General features: G+C 45.8%; 2 non-coding genes across 2 annotated transcripts; both read left to right on the plus strand.

Moving 5' to 3' along the window:
* The first annotated feature begins 318 nt into the window (after window positions 1-318).
* Window positions 319-392, plus strand: TRNAR-CCU (transfer RNA arginine (anticodon CCU)). Its single transcript has one exon. It is a non-coding gene; the product is annotated as a tRNA-Arg (tRNA).
* An 11,883-nt stretch (window positions 393-12,275) lies between these two features.
* Window positions 12,276-12,351, plus strand: TRNAR-UCU (transfer RNA arginine (anticodon UCU)). Its single transcript is given in 2 exon segments — window positions 12,276-12,312; window positions 12,316-12,351. It is a non-coding gene; the product is annotated as a tRNA-Arg (tRNA).
* The last annotated feature ends 10,624 nt before the right edge of the window (window positions 12,352-22,975 follow it).

Genomic DNA, 22,975 nt, shown 5'->3' on the forward strand with positions numbered 1-22,975 from the left:
CCATGATAAACATCAATCAGTTCAAAATCACCACAACTCGGAGTAATGAACGAACAAGCCTTCGTGGACTGTTGTGAACAAACCTCCTTCACCACGACACATCGTAATTGATAATTATGATAACAATTACACGACCCAACTGATAATTATGGATTTTTAAACACCTGGGTCAATCTCCACCAGATGTTTCACATCACTTGATGACGACTCAGAATCCAAGATGGCCACCGTCATTATTCGCGAATGTCAGGCAAACACGAAAAGAGCCATAACCCGTCACAGAAAGATAATTTGGGATCTAGAGCCTTTTTCCACACAGCCCCAGTGGCCTAATGGATAAGGCACTGGCCTCCTAAGACCAGGGATTGTGGGTTCGAGTCCCATCTGGGGTGATATTTATTTTAAAGCAAAATCTAATAACTTGTTCTTGTCGCTCAACCAACACATCGACCTCGTTTCGTCACCATTCCGTCCATAACTTTTTGAGATATCCTGCTCACATTCAAACACGTTGACACTGCCAGGTGTGAAGACATTACCTGCGGCCACCTTCGATGACAGAGGTACCTCGGTTCAAGATCAATTTTACAAATCCTACTGCTGTCTGCCACAAGAAAATAAGGCAATTCTTCTGTGTTTAAGTCCGTCCACAAATTCTTGACATTAAAACGCCTCAGCCAAGCTCCAGCAGATTTTCCAGACGTGGAGCGAGGCACCAACACTCCCGAAATACTCGGAGTCACGATAACTTGCAATTTGACGCCATTTTGTATCCAAATTGCGTGACGCATTTGACACGATGCAATTTTGTATCCATCTGGTGTGGCACATCGAGCATGTGTCGATTTGTGCATCAATTGTGATGTCTTCGTTTTGTAATCGAACTGTCTTTCACTTCACCCAAAAGGAAGATTATATTGTCGCGTTTCTGGCGATTAAAATCCTCCAAGGAACGGATTTCCAAACGGGCTTTAACTCCGAGGTGCTCAATTCAATGTGACGGTATTCATTATATGCGTGGGGAGGGAGTGGGGGAGAAGCTGTAAGCTCTTACCTTCATGAGTCCACCCGACGTCCACGACCCTGCAATAAATTAACTCAAACAACACGGAATATATATGTACAAAAATAAACAGGTTTATTAACGAAAACGCCGACAACAAAGAAAACACGATAAAACTATATTCCTACTTGGAGCGCTCCCATGCAGACCCGAATACAGACAAGGGATAAAATAAGTGGAAAATATATCGCAATGTTTGTGGCACATAGCTCAAAGCAGCAGGTGTATCTCGTCAGGAATCGTCAAAGATCGTTTGAGGCCCTAGCGGGAAACGCACGTTCATTGGCGCGAACCAGGCCTCACGCACGAACCAGGCCTCATGCACGAACCAGGCCTCACGCGCGAAGCGAATCAGCAGGCGTGCAGCTCGCTCTTCCAGTCGTGCTTGTACTCATAATCTCTGCACGGAAAACCGCCGTTCCCGGCCCGTGGCTCTTTCTCCTCATGATCAATACCAAGATGTCCTCCTCACGACCACGAGTAAGATCTCTGAACACGGCCGTTCGCGATGGTGTCCAAAATCAGAAGGGGCGAAAAGATGTCGACACATGACCGTTCACGATGAGATCCACAACGATAAGGACCAAAAGGACGTCGATGCCGAGAGATAAAATGTCGACGCCGAGAGAGACCAAAATGCGACTGTTCACCAATAACGTCCAAAACGAGAAGGGAAGAGAGGGGCAATATTGACCGTTCATCAAGGGCGTATCTACGGAAAATAGCGCCGATGGCAAGCACTGAAATTGCACCCCTGCCCAAACATCTGACACTCATCTTTTGGATAACTTTACCATAAAATCAGCTCAAAAATACAAGTCAAGCTCGTTAATCTTTTAAATAACAAATTATTGCACTACATGAAAATTACAACTGCACCTTCCTTGCTTTCACTGATGCAAATTGGTCTATGATGTGCACAAAGTCAGTTTTTTCAGTTTCTTCTCTTTCTCCACTCAGCAGAGCAAGATCACCTTGACTGCCTTGACCCATGGAAGCTCTCAAATACGAAAGTATTAGTTTTAACTTGCTGAATGAGCTCTCACAGCTGGCGATGGAAACTGCGATGGTTCGCATTATTTGAATAGCAATGTGAAGATTGGGGAAGACGCTCTCATCTCCATACTGAACAGTTAATTCGAGAAGCTCTTCAAGTCTTGATATTTTCATGTTGGCCTGACTTGATAGCAACATTCTGCAATCCAAAATTTCTTCATATCGCTGCTGTCCATCAACATCAGAGCTGTGCAATTCTCCCAAATTTTCGCACTTCTTCTTTAGGTCGTCACTGTCGGCGCCGTAACACAGTCCCTCGACATCGAGAAGGAACCCAAATTTGGCGTCAGTGTCGTGCAAACGAGCGCAAACGAGCGAACCTTTCATCCATTTCTCTGTGAAGTCGGTCGAGTGTTCCCTTCATGACTCTTTCCATTTCCTCCTTGGCTGTTAACCCAGCGTCTCGCGAGTTCTCATCAGCCATTCGTTTCTTTCGTCTCTGACGTCTTTCAACTTCAATATTCCATTCTTGCCAGAGACCGAATCCTTCTTCGAGTGACTCACTGACCAACACTTCTCTTTCATCATGAAAATGATCTCGGAGGGCTTTCAAATCCAGGGCAGCATCGTGGAAGTTCATTCTAAGATCCTGCAGCCTCTTTTGAATACGGTCAATGCGAATGAGTACTTTGTTCCAAAATCCCAGCAAAGTCAGAAAATCGTAACTCAACATGCGGTTACACAGCTGCCTTGCGTCACTTCTTGTTTCACTGGTCTCGTGTTCATTGTCTATCATGTCCTGGAGAACTTGAAGTATCTCCTCAAGGTACTTGTTGACAGGCTTCACTGCTCCTGTCCTTGCACTCCACCTGGTTTCGGACTCCGACTTAACAACCACAGGCACGGCGTTTTTGAGTTTTTCCCAGCGCTGTGTTGAATGAGAGAAGAACACGTAGAGAGCTTCGATGGTTCCAAAAAACGTGACCATCCTTGTATCCTGCTTGGCTGCATGCACACCCACCAGGTTGAGTGAGTGATTGTCACAATTCACAAACACTGCCAGGTTGTTTTTCTCACGTATTCTTTGATGAACACCACTTCTGTGTCCAGCCATCACAGCAGCGTTGTCATAGCACTGTGACCGACGATCTTGTAGCTCCATTTCGTCCTTCTCTAGCTGTTTCAAGATGTCATCAACCAAGCTCTCAGCATCCTTCTGGCCTATCTGGATAAAACCAAGGAAGGACTCTCTAACACGGACTGTTTTCCTCTCAAAATCAACTTCCACATACTTCACTACTTCTGACATCTGCTCACGGTGTGCATGATCAGGTGTCGAGTCGAACATGAGACCATAGTACTTGGCTTTACGAATGCTTCTCAGTAAACTCTGGCGAACAGTGGATGCCATCATGTGGATGAATTCGTTCTGGACACCCGGTGAAAGATAAGACGTGGATCCAGGATGACTTTCCACATGAGTGAGGTGTTCTTTCATGACAGGGTCAAAGATGGCCATTGGTTTCAGTAAGCCAAGGAAATTTCCCACATTGGAGTCATCGTCCAGCTGAAGTGACTCCCTGTGTCCTCGCAAAGCCAGGTTCTGAGTCGCAAGGAATTTTATGCAGTGAAGGATTCTCGTCAAGATATCACGCCACATCTGCTTTTCCTTCTCAATCTGTGACTGAAGTTCCGCGTCAATAACTCCTCTGTTTTCAGCTAAATTTCTTTCCATTTCTTTCCACTGTGTGAAGCACTACCGATGATGATCTTTGCATTTTCATGAACACCAATCCTTTCAGGTGCTTTCCACTGGTTGAATCCACTTTCCTGCTCCAATGAGGATTGATGGTCTGACCAGGAACGGGAATGGAGAAGACAACAGATACAAAATGCAGACCTTTTAGAAGGGGAATAGACCAGCCATGAGCGAGTCACTTCCTCACCACAACCATTTCCCAATTTCCTCTTGAACCAAGTTTTGTTCATTGAGTAGTTATTTGTTGGTAGGAAAGGCCCCTCACTGTTCTGGAAACACTTCGAACCCAGCTTTATTATTTCTGTTCTCAACGCGTCAGGCAGAATTGCTTTTCCAGTATTCTTGTCGAACTTCAGAAGTCCAATGTCATGCTGTTCAATCACTTCTGGAATGACAGTTCGAGGCTCTTTGACACCATCCAGTTCACTCGGTTCAGTGTCGTCAGGTTCAATCTCGTCAGGTAAAATCTCGTCAATAAACTCAACATCACCACGACCACCATCGTCTTCCCCTCCTGTCATGTCCACGTTCTCTCTGGCAGCCTCACTTTTAATCTCGTCATACTCGGATTTATCTGACTTGACTTCCTCCTCGGCTTGTGACGCATTTGTACTTGATCCACCTTCGGATTGTAACAAACTTGCAGCAGGTGCAGGCGACAACATGGAACGTGTCGAACAACTTGTTCCGGGCTTTTCAAAGAAGGGCTTGAAGAACTTGCTGGACTTCTTGGCTTTCTCCGTCTCCAACTTTCGTCTCTTCCGTCCTTCAGCTCCACTTTCCTTCTTCTTCGTGAAGAAACGTTTCATGGTCTTCTTACACAATGCTCTGACATAAGGAAATGGCACTTTTAATAAGGACATTAAATTTCACAGATTTTGCACAAAATTCTAGACGACGTCCCCAGTTTGCGCAGGAGAATGGACTTACTGCCAGTTGGCACTGAGCAGTGGTACTGTGATGTAGGTGGTCATGTAGGTGGTCATGGTCATGCCTCTCGGCCAGCACTGTATTTTTACCGAATAATTTATATAAGTGGTTCAACAATCTAGCCATCCGAGTACTTCTCACCCATGATAATCAGACAGATCATACATCTGAAGAAAATTCTTTTTTCACGATCCGAGGATGGCTTGTCTGACTTGAATAGAAACTGCTCAGTGGCGCCCCCCTTTAAGTGGCACCCAGGGCACGTGCCACACCTGCCATACCTTAGGTACGCCACTGCCGTTCACTATGGTATCCAGAACGAGAAGGCGCAAGAGGAGAAAATGTCGGCCAGAGCGTTCTTTTATCGTCCAGGGTCTGACATCATCTCAACACTTCTACGTGTCCGACCCGGTCAGCGAGTTCCAACTTACCAGTGCTTGTGCCAATCAGACGCCGGACTAATCACTCCTCTTTGGGGCGTAGCTCTCGGCCTGCCTGTGGTGATGTAGTGGCTGCGGCGCCAACGGTATTGTTCGATGCCTGATTTCTGGTTGGTTTTTAATGATTGTGTTTAATGGGCGATTTCTGGCTCGGTGTCCAGTGCGGTGTCATAAGGAACAGAGGAATAAATTAAAGATGCAATTACAAACAGTGAATCAATTACCCATAATCCCTCGCCAATTAGAAAGCCCCACCCCTCTGACAGGGCCGAAGATACACTCTTCCACGATGCACGGTCGACTGGATACCTACTTATTGAGGTTTTTCTTCTTCATGACAGTCGGAGCACATTGCCTATGCAGTCTACCTGGATTAAGGTATCCCTACCACCCACAAATGTAACAATATTTATACCACAGGAACCTCGAAAAAAATGTTGAACGCTGATTTATTTCAGGAAAGCTGCTTTGATGCCGACCAACACCATGGAGTGAAATCCCAAACAAGTAAATGAAAAAACATCTTTTCGGGACACAAACTTTTATTTTTGAGAAAGTTTCGAACCTTTTTTTTTGAATGTACATTAAATTTTGATAAAAGAAAAAAATGTACCAGAAAAGTGGACCGTCGGCCAAATTTCAGCTCTCTAGGACGTATGGAACCAATAAAACAAACGGCTCAAAGATTAGAAACGGGACAAACAAGCAAGTTTCAGATGAAGTTAAATAAAAGTGTATAATAATAATAACACAAAAATACCACTTGATGTCGACTCAGAATCCAAGATGGCCACCGTCATAATTCGGGAATGCCAGGCAAACACAAAAAGAGCGATAACCCGTCACAGAGAGATAATTTGGGATGTAGAGCCACACTTCACACAGCCCCAGTGGCCTAATGGATAAGGCACTGGCCCTCCAAGACCAGGGATTGTGGGCTCGAGTCCCATCTGGGGTACCATTTATTTTAAAGCAAAATCTAATCGCTTGTTCTTGTCGCTCAACCAACACATCTGCCTCATTTCGTCATAATTCCGTCCACAACTTTTTGAGATATCCTGATCACAGCCAAACACGCTGACATGGCCAAGTGTGAAAACATTACCTGCGGCTACCTTCGATGACAGAGGGACCTCGGTTCGAGATCAATTTTACAAATCCGACTGCTTTAGGCCACAAGAAAATAAGGCAATTCTTCTCTGTGTTTTTGTCCGTCCACAAATTCTTGATATTAAAACGCCAAGCTCCAGCAGATTTTCCATACGTGGAGCGAGGTACCAGCCCTCCCCATATACTCAGAGTCGTGATGACTTGCAATTTGATGCCATTTTCTATCCATATTGCATGCCACATCTGACTTGATGCCATTTTGTATCCATCTAGTGTGGCACATCGAGCATGTGTCGATTTGTGCATCAATTGTGATGTCTTCGTTTTGTAATCGAACTGTCTTTCACTTCACCCAAAAGGAAGATTATATTGTCGCGTTTCTGGCGATTAAAATCCTCCAAGGAACGGATTTCCAAACGGGCTTTAACTCTGAGGCGTTCAATTCAATGTGATGGTATTCGTAATACGCGCGGGGAGGAAGTGGGGGAGAAGCCGTAAACTCTTACCTTCATGAGTCCACCTGACGTCCACGACCCTGCAATAAATTAACTCAAAAACACGGAATTAAAATGAACAAAAATAAACAGGTTATTAAAGAAAATGCCGGCAACAAAGAAAACACGATAAAACTATATTCCTACTTGAAGCGCTCCCATGCAGACCCGAATACAGACAAAGGATAAAATAACTGGAAAATAAATAGCGTTGTTTGCGGCACATAGCTCAAAGCAGCTGGTGTATCTTGTCAGGAATCGTCAAAAATTGTATGAGGCCCTAGCGGGAAACTCACGTTCGTTGGCGGGAACCAGGCCTCACTAGTGAAGTGAACAAGCAGGCGTTCAGCTCGTTCTTCCAGTCGTGCTTGTACTCATAATCTCTGCACGGAAAACCGCCGTTCCCAGCCCGTGGCTCTTTCTCCTCACGACCAATACCAAGATGTCCTCCTCACGACCACGAGTAAGATCTCTTAACACGGCCGTTCGTGATGGTGTCCAAAATCAGAAGGGGCGAAAAGATGTCGGCACACGACCGTTCACGATGAGATCCACAACGAGGATCAAGAGGACGTCGATGCCGAGAGAGATAAAATGTCAATGCTGAGAGAGACCAAATACGACTGTTCACGAACAACATCCAAAACGAGAAGGGAAGAGAGGGGCAATAACGACCGTTCGCTATGGTATCCAGAACGAGAAGGCGCAAGAGGAGAAAATTTCGGCCAGAGCATTCTCTTATCGTCCAGGCTTTGACGTCATCTCAACACGTCTCCGTATCCGACCCTATCAGCGAGTTCCATATTACCAGTGCTTGTGCCAATCAAACCCAGACCAATCACTGCTTTTCAGGGTGTGGCTCTCGGCCTGCCTGTGCCTGTGGTGATGTAGAGGCTGCGACGCCAGCGGTGTTGTTCGATGCCTGAATTCTGGTTGGTTTTTTCATGATTGTGTTTAATGGGCGATTTCTGGCTCGGTGTCCAGTGCGGTGTCATAACGAACAGAGAAATAAATTACAGCGGCAATTACAAACAGGGAATCAATTACCCATAATCCCTCGCTAATTAACAAGCCCCACCCATCTGATGGGGATGAAGATACACTCTTCACGACACACCGTTTACCAGATCCCTACTTATGGTACATCGAGATTTCTTCTTCTTCATGACAGTCGGAGCACACTACCTATGCAGTCCACCTGGATTAAGGTACCTCTGCCCCCCACAAATGCAACAATATTTATTCCACAGGAACCTCGAAAAAAATGTTGAAAGTTGATTTTTTTTGTTAATGAAATCTGCTTTGATGCCGACCGAACACCGTGGAGTGAAATCCCAAACAAGTAAACGAAAAAACATGTTTTTGGGATCGACACTTATTTTTTTAAGTTTAAAACTTTTTTTATCATAAAATTTTGATACATCAAAACATACCAGAAAATTGGACAGCGGACCAAATTTCAGCTCTCTAGGACGTATGGCCAGTAGAAAACAAAGTGTTCAAAGCTTTGAAACGGGACAAACAAACAAAGTTCAGATGAAGTAAAATAAAAGTGTGTAAAAATAACAATAAACAAATAACACATGATGAAACTCAGAATCCAAGATGGCCGCCGTTATAATTTGCGACAATTATTTTAAAATAAATAACATCCCAGATGGGACTCAAACCTACAATTCTTGACATAAGAGGCCAAGGCCTTATCCATTAGGCCACTGGGTCTGTACAGAACTTAGCTTCGCAACCCTTTGAGATATCCTGCTCACAGGTAGACAAACAGACGGACAGGAGTGAAAACATTGGCCACCTTCGGTGACGTAGGTAACAGGGAGCGAGATCAATTTTATGAATCCTGCTGCTGTAGGCCGATACAAAATGAGACAAATATTCTCTGTGTATATGTCCATCCAGTCCTTCTTTCTCTTCTCCTCTTCTTCCCTTCATAAAGGGTGACGTCCAATGGCATCAAGCTCCTCCCTGCCTTGACCACGATACTCCTCCAGTTCCCTCTGTCCTCAGCAAACTATCTCCACTCTCCAAGCACCCCCACCGCACCTCTTCACACAATTCTCCCATCTCAACCGTGGTCTCCGTCTTTTCCTCCGACCTTGTTCCCTCAACCTACCCGCTCTCTTTGCCATTCACTCTTCCCCCATCTGCACCAAGTATCCAGCCCATCTCGTGCGTGCAGAAGTCCTTCCTTGGCACACCTGAGCTCCTCACCACATACAAGGCTTTCATCCGCAGCTCAATGGAGTACTGCTCTCCCCTCTGGGCTTGTGCTCCTGCCTCACACCTAGCTCGTCTTCACGCTGTTGAAACCAAAGCATTCAGAATCATTGGAATCTCCCGCGATGAAGCTGATTCTGAGGGTCTTTCACTCTCTCACCGCAGGCAGGTTGGTGGTCTTTTCTGTCTGCTCCCGACTTCTCTCTGGCCTATACCCCCCCTCCCCCAGCCCTGTCTGTGCTCTGTACCCCAACTATTCCTGCAGGTCGCACAAGATCTGCCAGCAACCCTCTTATGGTTAAACTGCCAAAATCAAGACTCTCGATTCTCCTTCACTCCTTCATTCCTTTTTTCTCCCGCCTCTGGAACAAACTCCCTCACTCTCTTCAATCCCACTCCTCCCTCCAGGTCTATAAAACGGCTGTTCACCACCATCTCCCTCCCTTCCACAGATCTACCGATGTCCCTGTTGTCTGCTGTTGTTGTGCTTCCCTCTCTCTCCGTCTTTTCTACCACTCCCTTTATTACATGTTATTTGTGTTCGCACTTGTATGAGCCTCGACTTAGTATCCAAAAAAAAAAAAATCTCAGTCAGCATTTCACCAATCTCCTCTCTCAGTTCATCTCAGTTCTCTCAGTTCCTCTCTCAGTTCTCCTCTCAGTCTCAGTCTCAGTCTCTCTCAGTCTCAGTCTCCTCTCTCAGTTCTCAGTTCGCCCCCCCCCCCTTCCCATGCCTCCTCCCCCCAAGCCCTCTCCCTTCCACACATCTCCCTGCTCTCAAATGTTGTGTTTGTGTGCTTCACCTTCTCTCCCCATCTTGTTTTCCGCTCCCGCTTTTCATATATTTTGTTTGTCTGGTTGATTTGTTTGTGAAGTAAATGTTAGCTCTTTCACGAGCCTCGATTCAGTATACAGAAAAAAAAAAAAAAAAAAAAAAAAAAAATCCATTCTCCTTCTATCCACCCTCTTCACTCCCACAATCCTCCTGACAAAGTTGTTCTCCAAAACCTGCAGCCTCTGTTGTTGTCATTCTGTCAGCGCCATCTTCTCCAGACCGTAAAGGTAGACCGACGTTACACATGACATCAGAACCTTCTCTTTCAATCTCCTTGTAAGCCTTCTGTCTGACATTATTCCCTCCACCCTCCTCCACGCATTTGCACCCACCTGAATCCTCCTCCTCACCTCATTGTTCCCCCCAGATACTCAAACCCATTTCCTTGTCTGATCCCCTTCCCTTGTCACCTGATATTCGTTTCTTTTCTCTGCTGCCCAACCCACATCACCTCCATCTTCTCCATCTTCTGCTCATGTTTCTCAAATACCTTCTTCCACTCCCCCAGCACTTCCTGCATTTCTCCACCACAACAACCAGATCATCTTTGTACAATATTGCAGAATACCTTTCATGTTTACCTTCCTGCTCAGCAGCTCCATCACCATGACACACATCAATCAGTTCAAAATCACCACAACTCGGAGTTATGAACGTAATGTTGTGAATTTGGGGTAGGGGGGAATATCTAGATCCAGGTAGATTTGCATAGGTAGGTGTTCTGATGATCGTGATAGAAGAACCATCTCGATGTACAGTAAGTCAGGGACCTGTAGCCCGTATGTCGGATTAAGTGTATCTTCGTCCCCGCCATGACGGGGCGGGGCATGTAAAGTAGTTGTCGGGAATATGTTAACTCCATTGTGTGTCGTTCCCTCTGTAAGCATCCCAGTGTTCCTTATCGCAATACATCCCATAGACAGTAGATAGGCCCTTAGTGCACACATTAATTAAATTCCCCCCCTTACAATGACTGACCATAAGAACTGACCAGAAAGGCAAGCAGGCAGCGGCCGCACAGTGGTACACCATGGAAGACGAACACCATGCCAGGCAGGCTGGGAGCCACGCCCAGAAGGGCTCTTGGTTGGTAGAGGGGGAGGGGTGAGCAACAAATACCACACCGATTGGCAGAGCAGGGGAGGGCGTGCGATTGGTCAAAGGAAGGCCAGAGAGCTTCTTCGTGATTGTGGGTGAGAAAGGTAAAGGAGTGACACACTGATTGGCCACCAACCGATGAGACCATGGCCATTCATTGCGGAAGGCGCGAAAGAACTTCCAACAAGCTACACACTGGTTGGAGGAGAAGGGCCGGTGACGTAAAAAGGCGTGAAAGGTGAGAAGTAAACGAGGCACTGGTTGGTAGAGGGAGAGAGCCGATGTCACACCACGAGTGACAAAACGACTCGCTCGCCGACATTTTCCTCTCTTCCCTTGGCCTCTTCCTCTGGACTGTCACTTTAGACTTTTGACCTGTGCTTGCCTTTGGAACTGTGGTGGAGAGACCAGCGCCGACGATCATTCTCCCCTGTTGTTCGCGCTGCTGGTGCCTGCGTGCTGTGCTGTGTAGCACGGGACGGCCCGTGCAGAGAGGGGTGTTCGCGCCAACGCCCGAGCGGTTCGCGCCAACAGGAGTGCGGTCGGACAGCTGCGCTTGGAGCTGACCATCCCGGACAATTCCTGACGGCCACATCCAGACAGATAAGCCCACACAAACCACAACACGACGAGACATTAATTTTATTCATCCTCTCCCATTGTTTTGTATTTGAAATCTGAGCGGGGACGTCCCAATTTAGAATTTAGTTTCTTCTGTTGCTTTTCCTTGTTCTCGGGTCCGTATTAAATATTCCTTTTGTACATTCTAAATTCAGCTTTTGGTTTGATTTAATAATTTGCAGGGAGAAGACATCGTTGGGGCCAAAAAGGTAGGCCGCGACATTCTCCCCCAAACCCCATCTCGCGTGTCGGCCACCATCAATTGGATTGCATAAACACCTTGAAGTAAGCTCGAGTCCATCCGCGATCCCCCGGTCTTAACCAAGGTGCAATCACGTGACAATACCTTTCATGTTTACCTTCCTGCTCACCAGCTCCATCACCATGATAAACATCAATCAGTTCAAAATCAGCACAACGCGAAGTAATGAACGAACAAGCCTTCGTGGACTGTTTTGAACAAAACTCCTTCACCACGACACATCGTAATTGATAATTATGATAACAGTTACACAACCCATCTGATAATTATGGATTTTAAAACACCTGGGTCAATCTCCACCAGATGTTTCACATCACTTGATGAAGACTCAGAATCCAAGATGGCCACCGTCGTAATTCGCGAATGTGAGGGCAACACAAAAAGAGCCATAACCCATCACAGAAAGATATTTTTGGATCTAGAGCCACCTTCCTCACAGCCCCAGTGGCCTAATGGATAAGGCACTGGCCTTCTAAGAAACCAGGGATTGTGGGTTCGAGTCCCATCTGGGGCGATATTTAGTTCTAAATGCAAAATCGAATCACTTGTTCTTGTCGCTCAACCAACACATCGACCTCGTTTCGTCATAATTCCGTCCATAACTTTTTGAGATATCCTGCTCACAGACAAACACGCTGACACTGCCAGGTGTGAAAACATTACCTGCGGCGGCGCGGCCACCTTCGATGACAGAGGGACCATCTGACCAGATGACATGATGCCATTTTGTATCCATCTCGTGTGGCACATCGAGCATGTGTCGATTTGTGCATCAATTGTGATGTCTTAGTTTTGGAATCGAACTGTCTTTCACTTCACCCAAAAGGAAGATTATGTTGTCGCGTTTCTGGCGATTAAAATCCTCCAAGGAACGGATTTCCAAACGGGCTTTAACTCCGAGGCGCTCAATTCAATGTGATGGTATTCGTAATACACGTGTGGAGGGAGTGGGGGAGAAGCCGTAAACTCTTCCCTTCACGAGTCTACCCGACGTCCACGACCCTGCAATTCATTAACTCAAACAACACGGAATAAAAATGTCCAAAAATAAACAGGTTTATTAAAGAAAATGCCGGCAACAAAGAAAACACGATAAAACTATATTCCTACTTGGAGCGCTCCCCGCAGACCCGAATACAGACAAAGGATAAAATAACTGGAAAATAAATTGCAATGTTTGTGGCACAAAGCTCAAAGTGGCTGGTGTATCTCGTCAGGAATCGTCAAAGATCGTTTGAGGCTTTGGCGGGAAATGCACGTTCGTTGGCGCGAACCAGGCCTCACTCGCGAACCAGGCCTCACACGTGAAGTGAACGAGCAGGCGTGCAGCTCGCTCTTCCAGTCGTGCTTGTCCTCATAATCTCGGCATGGAAAACTGCCATTACCGGCCCGTGGCTCTTTCTCCTCATGACCAATACCAAGATGTCCTCCTCACGACCACCGGTAAGATCTCTGAACACGGTCGTTCGCAATGGTGTCCAAAATCAGAAGGGGCGAAAAGATGTCGACACATGACCGTTCACGATGAGATCCACAACGATAAGGACCAAAAGGACGTCGATGCCGAGAGATAAAATGTCGATGCCGAGAGAGACCAAAATGCGACTGTTCACCAACAATGTCCAAAACGAGAAGGGAAGAGAGGGGCAATATTGACCGTTCACCAGGGGCGTATCTACGGAAAATAGTGCCTGGGGCAAGCACTGAAATTGCGCCCCTGCCCAAACATCTGACACCCATCTTTTGGATAACTTTACCATAAAATCAGCTCAAAAATAGAAGTCAAGCTCGTTAATCTTTTAAATAACAAATTATTGCACTACATGAAAATTACAACTGCACCTTCCTTGCTTTCACTGATGCAAATTGGTCTATGATGTGCACAAAGTCAGTTTTTTCAGTTTCTTCTCTTTCTACACTCAGCAGAGCAAGATCACAGAGTCTGCCTTGACCCATGGAGGCTCTCAAATACGAAAGTATTAGTTTTAACTTGCTGAATGATCTCTCACAGCTGGCGATGGAAACTGCGATGGTTCGCATTATTTGAATAGCAATGCGAAGATTGGGGAAGACGCTCTCATCTCCATACTGAACAGTTAATTCGAGAAGCTCTTCAGGTCTTGATATTTTCATGTTGGCCTGACTTGATAGCAACATTCTGCAATCCAAAATTTCTTCATATCGCTGCTGTCCATCAACATCAAAGCTGTACAATTCGCCCAAATTTTCGCACTTCTTCTTTAGGTCGTTACTGTCGGCGCCGTAACACAGTCCATCGACATCGAGAAGGAACCCAAACTTGGCGTCAGTGTCGTGCAAACGAGCGAACCTTTCATCCATTTCTCTGTGAAGACGGTCGAGTGTTCCCTTCATGACTCTTTCCATTTCCTCCTTGGCTGTTAACCCAGCGTCTCGCGAGTTCTCATCAGCCATTCGTTTCTTTCGTCTCTGACGTCTTTCAACTTCAATATTCCATTCTTGCCAGAGACCGAGTCCTTCTTCGAGTGACTCACTGACCAACACCTCTTTCATCATCAGAATGACCTCGGAGGGCTTTCAAATCCAGGGCAGCATCGTGGAAGTTCATGCTAGGATCCTGCAGCCTCTTTTGAATACGGTCAATGTGAAAGTACTTTGTTCCAAAATCCCAGCAAAGTCAGAAAATCGTAACTCAACATGTGGCGATACAGCTGCCTTGCGTCACTTCTTGTTTCACTGGTCTTGTGTTCATTGACTATCATGTCCTGGAGAACTTGAAGTATCTCCTCAAGGTACTTGTTGACGGGCTTCACTGCTTCTTTCCTTGCACTCCACATGGTTTCGGACTCCGACTTAACAACCACAGGCACGGCGTTTTTGAGTTTTTCCCAGCGCTGTGTTGAACGAGAGAAGAACACGTAGAGAGCTTCGATGGTTCCAAAAAACGTGACCATCCTTGTATCCTGCTTGGCTGCATGTACACCCACCAAGTTGAGTGAGTGATTGTCGCAATTCACAAACACTGCCGGGTTGTTTTTCTCACGTATTCTTTGATGAACACCACTTCTGTGGCCAGCCATCACAGCAGCGTTGTCATAGCACTGTGACCGACGATCTTGTCGCTCCATTTCGTCCTTCTCTAGCTGTTTCAAGATGTCATCAACCAAGCTCTCAGCATCCTTCTGGCCTATCTGGATAAAACCAAGGAAGGACTCTCTAACACGGACTGTTTTCCTCTCAAAATCAACTTCCACATACTTCACTCCTTCTGACATCTGCTCACGGTGTGCCTGATCAGGAGTCGAGTCGAACATGAGACCATAGTACTTGGCTTTACGAATGCTTCTCAGTAAACTCTGGCGAACAGTGGATGCCATCATGTGGATGAATTCGTTCTGGACACCCGGTGAAAGATAAGACGTGGATCCAGGATGACTTTCCACATGAGTGAGGTGTTCTTTCATGACAGGGTCAAAGATGGCCATTGGTTTCAGTAAGCCAAGGAAATTTCCCACATTGGAGTCATCGTCCAGCTGAAGTGACTCCCTGTGTCCTCGCAAAGCCAGGTTCTGAGTCACAAGGAATTTTATGCAGTGAAGGATTCTCGTCAAGATATCACGCCACTTCTGCTTTTCCTTCTCAATCTGTGACTGAAGTTCCGCGTCAATAACTCTTTGTTTTCAGCTAAATTTCTTTCCATTTCTTTCCACTGTGTGAAGCACTCCCGATGATGATCTTTGCATTTTCATGAACACCAATCCTTTCAGGTGCTTTCCACTGGTTGAATCCACTTTCCTGCTCCAATGAGGATTGATGGTCTGACCAGGAACGGGAATGGAGAAGACAACAGATACAAAATGCAGACCTTTTAGAAGGGGCATAGACCAGCCATGAGCGAGTCACTTCCTCACCACGACCATTTCCCAATTTCCTCTTGAACCAAGTTTTGTTCATTGGGCGGTTATTTGTTGGTAGGAAAGGCCCCTCACTGTTCTGGAAACACTTCGAACCCAGCTTTATTATTTCTGTTCTCAACGCGTCAGGCAGAATTGCTTTTCCAGTATTCTTGTCGAACTTCAGAAGTCCAATGTCATGCTGTTCAATCACTTCTGGAATGACAGTTCGAGGCTCTTCGACACCATCCAGTTCACTAGGTTCAGTGTCGTCAGGTTCAATCTCGTCAGGTAAAATCTCGTCAATAAACTCAACATCACCACGACCACCATCGTCTTCCCCTCCTGTCATGTCCACGTTCTCTCTGGCAGCCTCACTTTTAATCTCGTCATACTCGGATTTATCTGACTTGACTTCTTCCTCGGCTTGTGACGCATTTGTACTTGATCCACCTTCGGATTGTAACAAACTTGCAGCAGGTGCAGGCGACTACATGGAACGTGTCGAACAACTTGTTCCGGGCTTTTCAAAGAAGGGCTTGAAGAACTTGCTGGACTTCTTGGCTTCCTCCGTCTCCAACTTTCGTCTCTTCCGTCCTTCAGCTCCACTTTCCTTCTTCTTCGTGAAGAAACGTTTCATGGTCTTCTTACACAATGCTCTGACATAAGGAAATGGCACTTTTAATAAGGACATTAAATTTCACAGATTTTGCACAAAATTCTAGACGACCTCCCCAGTTTGCGCAGGAGAATGGACTTACTGCCAGTTGGCACTGAGCAGTGGTACTGTGATGTAGGTGGTCATGTAGGTGGTCATGGTCATGCCTCTCGGCCAGCACTGTATTTTTACCGAATAATTTATATAAGTGGTTTAACAATCTAGCCATCCGAGTACTTCTCACCCATGATAATCAGACAGATCATACATCTGAAGAAAATTCTTTTTTCACGATCCGAGGATGGCTTGTCTGACTTGAATAGAAACTGCTCAGTGGCACCCCCCTTTAAGTGGCGCCCAGGGCACGTGCCACACCTGCCATACCTAAGGTACGCCACTGCCGTTCACTATGGTATCCAGAACGAGAAGGCGCAAGAGGAGAAAATGTCGGCCAGAGCGTTCTTTTATCGTCCAGGCTCTGACATCATCTCAACACTTCTACGTGTCCGACCCGGTCAGCGAGTTCCAACTTACCAGTGCTTGTGCCAATCAGACCCCGGACTAATCACTCCTCTTTGGGGCGTGGCTCTCGGCCTGCCTGTGGTGATGTAGTGGCTGCGGCGCCAGCGGTATTGTTCGATGCCTGATTTCTGGTTTGTTTTTTAATGATTGTGTTTAATGGGCGATTTCTGGCTCGGTGTCCAGTGCGGTGTCATAAGGAACAGAGGAATAAATTACAGATGCAATTACAAACAGTGAATCAATTACCCATAATCCCTCGCCAATTAGAAAGCCCCACCCCTCTGACAGGGCCGAAGATACACTCTTCCACGATGCACGGTCGACTGGATACCTACTTATGATACATTGAGGTTTTTCTTCTTCATGACAGTCGGAGCACATTGCCTATGCAGTCTACCTGGATTAAGGTATCCCTACCAGCCACAAATGTAACAATATTTATCCCACAGGAACCTCGAAAAAAATGTTGAACGCTGATTTATTTCAGGAAAGCTGCTTTGATGCCGACCATCACCATGGAGTGAAATCCCAAACAAGTAAATGAAAAAACATCTTTTCGGGACACAAACGTTTATTTTTGAGAAAGTTTCGAACCTTTTTTTTTGAATGTGCATTAAATTTTGATAAAAGAAAAAAATGTACTAGAAAAGTGGACCATCGGCCAAATTTCAGCTCTCTAGGACGTATGGAACCAATAAAACAAACGGCTCAAAGATTAGAAACGGGACAAACAAGCAAGTTTCAGATGAAGTTAAATAAAAGTGTATAATAATAATAATACAAAAATACCACTTGATGTCGACTCAGAATCCAAGATGGCCACCGTCATAATTCGGGAATGTCAGGCAAACACAAAAAGAGCGATAACCCGTCACAGAGAGATAATTTGGGATGTAGAGCCACACCACACAGCCCCTGTGGCCTAATGGATAAGGCACTGGCCCTCAAAGTACCAGGGATTGTGGGTTCAAGTCCCATCTGGGGCACTATTTATTTCAAAGCAAAATCTAATCGCTTGTTCTTGTTGCTCAACCAACACATCTGCCTCATTTCGTCACAATTCCATCCATAACCTTTTGAGATATCCTGCTCACAGCCAAACACGCTGACATGGCCAGGTGTGAAAACATTACCTGCGGCTACCTTCGATGACAGAGGGACCTCGGTTCGAGATCAATTTTACAAATCCGACTGCTTTAGGCCACAAGAAAATAAGGCAATTCTTCTCTGTGTTTTTGTCCGTCCACAAATTCTTGATATTAAAACGCCAAGCTCCAGCAGATTTTCCATACGTGGAGCGAGGTACCAACACTCCCCATATACTCAGAGTCGTGATAACTTGCAATTTGATGCCATTTTCTATCCATATTGCATGCCACATCTGACTTGATGCCATTTTGTATCCATCTAGTGTGGCACATCGAGCATGTGTCGATTTGTGCATCAATTGTGATGTCTTCGTTTTGTAATCGAACTGTCTTTCACTTCACCCAAAAGGAAGATTATATTGTCGCGTTTCTGGCGATTAAAATCCTCCAAGGAACGGATTTCCAGTGGGGGAGAAGCCGTAAACTCTTACCTTCATGAGTCCACCTGACGTCCACGACCCTGCAATAAATTAACTCAAAAACACGGAATTAAAATGAACAAAAATAAACAGGTTTATTAAAGAAAATGCCGGCAACAAAGAAAACACGATAAAACTATATTCCTACTTGAAGCGCTCCCATGCAGACCCGAATACAGACAAAGGATAAAATAACTGGAAAATAAATAGCGTTGTTTGCGGCACATAGCTCAAAGCGGCTGGTGTATCTTGTCAGGCATCGTCAAAAATTGTATGAGGCCCTAGCGGGAAACTCACGTTCGTTGGCGGGAACCAGGCCTCACTAGTGAAGTGAACAAGCAGGCGTTCAGCTCGTTCTTCCAGTCGTGCTTGTACTCATAATCTCTGCACGGAAAACCGCCGTTCCCGGCCCGTGGCTCTTTCTCCTCACGACCAATACCAAGATGTCCTCCTCACGACCACGAGTAAGATCTCTGAACACGGCCGTTCGTGATGGTGTCCAAAATCAGAAGGGGCGAAAAGATGTCGGCACACGACCGTTCACGATGAGATCCACAACGAGGATCAAGAGGACGTCGATGCCGAGAGAGATAAAATGTCAATGCTGAGAGAGACCAAATACGACTGTTCACGAACAACATCCAAAACGAGAAGGGAAGAGAGGGGCAATAACAACCGTTCGCTATGGTATCCAGAACGAGAAGGCGCAAGAGGAGAAAATTTCGGCCAGAGCATTCTCTTATCGTCCAGGCTTTGACGTCATCTCAACACGTCTCCGTATCCGACCCTATCAGCGAGTTCCATATTACCAGTGCTTGTGCCAATCAAACCCAGACCAATCACTGCTTTTCAGGGTGTGGCTCTCGGCCTGCCTGTGCCTGTGGTGATGTAGAGGCTGCGACGCCAGCGGTGTTGTTCGATGCCTGAATTCTGGTTGGTTTTTTCATGATTGTGTTTAATGGGCGATTTCTGGCTCGGTGTCCAGTGCGGTGTCATAACGAACAGAGAAATAAATTACAGCGGCAATTACAAACAGGGAATCAATTACCCATAATCCCTCGCTAATTAACAAGCCCCACCCATCTGATGGGGATGAAGATACACTCTTCACGACACACCGTTTACCAGATCCCTACTTATGGTACATCGAGATTTCTTCTTCTTCATGACAGTCGGAGCACACTACCTATGCAGTCCACCTGGATTAAGGTACCTCTGCCCCCCACAAATGCAACAATATTTATTCCACAGGAACCTCGAAAAAAATGTTGAAAGCTGATTTTTTTTGTTAATGAAATCTGCTTTGATGCCGACCGAACACTGTGGAGTGAAATCCCAAACAAGTAAACGAAAAAACATGTTTTCGGGATCGACACTTATTTTTTTCAGTTTAAAACTTTTTTTATCATAAAATTTTGATACATCAAAACATACCAGAAAATTGGACAGCGGACCAAATTTCAGCTCTCTAGGACGTATGGCACCTAGAAAACAAAGTGTTCAAAGCTTTGAAACGGGACAAACAAACAAAGTTCAGATGAAGTAAAATAAGAGTGTGTAAAAATAACAATAAACAAATAACACATGATGAAACTCAGAATCCAAGATGGCCGCCGTTATCATTTGCGACAATTATTTTAAAATAAATAACATCCCAGATGGGACTCAAACCCACAATTCTTGACATAGGAGGCCAAGGCCTTATCCATTAGGCCACTGGGTCTGTACAGAACTTAGCTTCGCAACCCTTCTGGAACAAACTCCCTCACTCTCTTCAATCCCACTCCTCCCTCCAGGTCTATAAAACGGCTGTTCACCACCATCTCCCTCCCTTCCACAGATCTACCGATGTCCCTGTTGTCTGCTGTTGTTGTGCTTCCCTCTCTCTCCGTCTTTTCTACCACTCCCTTTATTACATGTTATTTGTGTTCGCACTTGTATGAGCCTCGACTTAGTATCCAAAAAAAAAAAGTCTCAGTCAGCATTTCACCAATCTCCTCTCTCAGTTCATCCATTCTCCTTCTATCCACCCTCTTCACTCCCACAATCCTCCTGACAAAGTTGTTCTCCCAAACCTGCAGCCTCTGTTGTTGTCTTTCTGTCAGCGCCATCTTCTCCAGACCGTAAAGGTAGACCGACGTTACACATGACATCAGAACCTTCTCTTTCAATCTCCTTGTAATCCTTCTGTCTGACATTATTCCCTCCACCCTCCTCTACGCATTCGCACACACCTGAATCCTCCTCCTCACCTCATTGTTCCCCCCAGATACTCAAACCCATTTCCTTGTCTGATCCCCTTCCCTTGTCACCTGATATTCGTTTCTTTTCTCTGCTGCCCAACCCACATCACCTCCATCTTCTCCATCTTCTGCTCATGTTTCTCAAATACCTTCTTCCACTCCCCCAGCACTTCCTGCATTTCTCCACCACAACAACCAGATCATCTTTGTGCAATATTGCAGAATACCTTTCATGTTTACCTTCCTGCTCAGCAGCTCCATCACCATGACACACATCAATCAGTTCAAAATCACCACAACTCGGAGTTATGAACGAAGAAGTCGTCGTGGACTGTTGTGAACAAACCTCCTTCACCACGACACATCGTAATTGATAATTATGATAACAATTACACGACCCAACTGATAATTATGGATTTTTAAACACCTGGGTCAATCTCCACCAGATGTTTCACATCACTTGATGACGACTCAGAATCCAAGATGGCCACCGTCATTATTGGCGAATGTCAGGCAAACACAAAAAGAGCGATAACCCGTCACAGAAAGATAATTTGGGATCTAGAGCAACCTTCCACACAGTCCCAGTGGCCTAATGGATAAGGCACTGGACCTCCTAAGCCAGAGATTGTGGGCTCGAGTCCCATCTGGTCAGATGTTTATTTTAAAGCAAAACCTAATCGCTTGTCCTTGTCGCTCAACCAACACATCAGCCTCGTTTCGTCAACATTCCATCCATAACTTTTTGAGATATCCTGCTCACAGACAAACACGCTGGACACTGCCAGGTGTGAAAACATTTCCTGCGGCCACCTTCGATGACAGAAGGACCTCGGTTCAAGATCAATTTTACAAATCCTACTGCTGTCGGCCGCAAGAAAATAAGGCAATTCTTCTCTGTGTTTATGTCCATCCACAAATTCTTGATATTAAAACGCCTTAGCCAAACTCCAGCAGATTTTTCATACGTGGAGCGAGGTACCAACACTCCCCATACACTCAGAGTCGTGATAACTTGCAATTTGACGCCATTATCTATCCATATTGCATGACACATCTGACATGATGCCATTTTGTATCCATCTAGTGTGGCACATCGAGCATGTGTCGATTTGTGCATCAATTGTGATGTCTTCGTTTTGTAATCGAACTGTCTTTCACTTCACCCAAAAGGAAGATGATATTGTCGCGTTTCTGGCGATTAAAATCCTCCAAGGAACGGATTTCCAAATGGGCTTTAACTCCGAGGCGCTCAATTCAATGTGACGGTATTCATTATTTATTCGTGTGGGGAGGGAGTGGGGGAGAAGCCGTAAACTCTTCCCTTCACGAGTCCATCCGACGTCCACGACCCTGCAATACATTAACTCAAACAACACGTCATAAAAATGTACAAAAATATACAGGTTTATTGAAGAAAATGCCGGCAACAAAGAAAACACGATAAAACTATGTTCCTACTTCGAGTGCTCCCATGCAGACCCGAATACAGACAAAGGATAAAATAACTGGAAAATAAATAGCAATGTTTGTGGCACAAAGCTCAAAGTGGCTGGTGTATCTCGTCAGGAATCGTCAAAGATCAGATGAGGCTTTGGCAAGAAATGCACGTTCGTTAGCGCGAATCAGGCCTCACGCGCGAACCAGGCCTCACGCGCGAAGCGAATCAGCAGGCGTGCAGCTCGCTCTTCCAGTCGTGCTTGTCCTCACAATCTCTGCACGGAAAACCACCTTTCCCGGCCCGTGTCTCTTTCTCCTAATGACCACAAGCAAGATGTCCTCCTCACGACCACCAGTTAGATCTCTGAACACGGCCGTTCACGATGGTGTCCAAAATCAGAAGGGGCGAAAAGATGTCGGCACACGACCGTTCACGATGAGATCCACAACGAGAAGGACCAAAAGGACGTCGATGCCGAGAGAGATAAAAGGTTGATGCTGAGAGAGACCAAAATGCGACTGTTCACCAACAACGTCCAAGACAAGAAAGGAAGAGAGGGGCAATAATGACCGTTCGCTATGGTATCCAGAACGAGAAGTTGCAAGAGAAAATGTCGACCAGAGCATTCTTTTATCGTCCAGGCTCTGATATCATCTCAACACGTCTCCGTGTCCGACCCTATCAGTGAGTTCCATCTTACCAGTGCTTGTGCCAATCAAACCCAGACCAATCACTGCTCTTAAAGGGGCGTGGCTCTCGGCCTGCCTGTGCATGTGGTGATGTCGTGGCTGCAGCACCAGCGGTATTGTTAGAGGCCTGATTTCCGGTTGGTTTT

Source organism: Myxine glutinosa, chromosome 5, assembly GCF_964187855.1.
Source record: "Myxine glutinosa chromosome 5, kmMyxGlut1.1, whole genome shotgun sequence".
NCBI lineage: Eukaryota > Metazoa > Chordata > Myxini > Myxiniformes > Myxinidae > Myxine > Myxine glutinosa.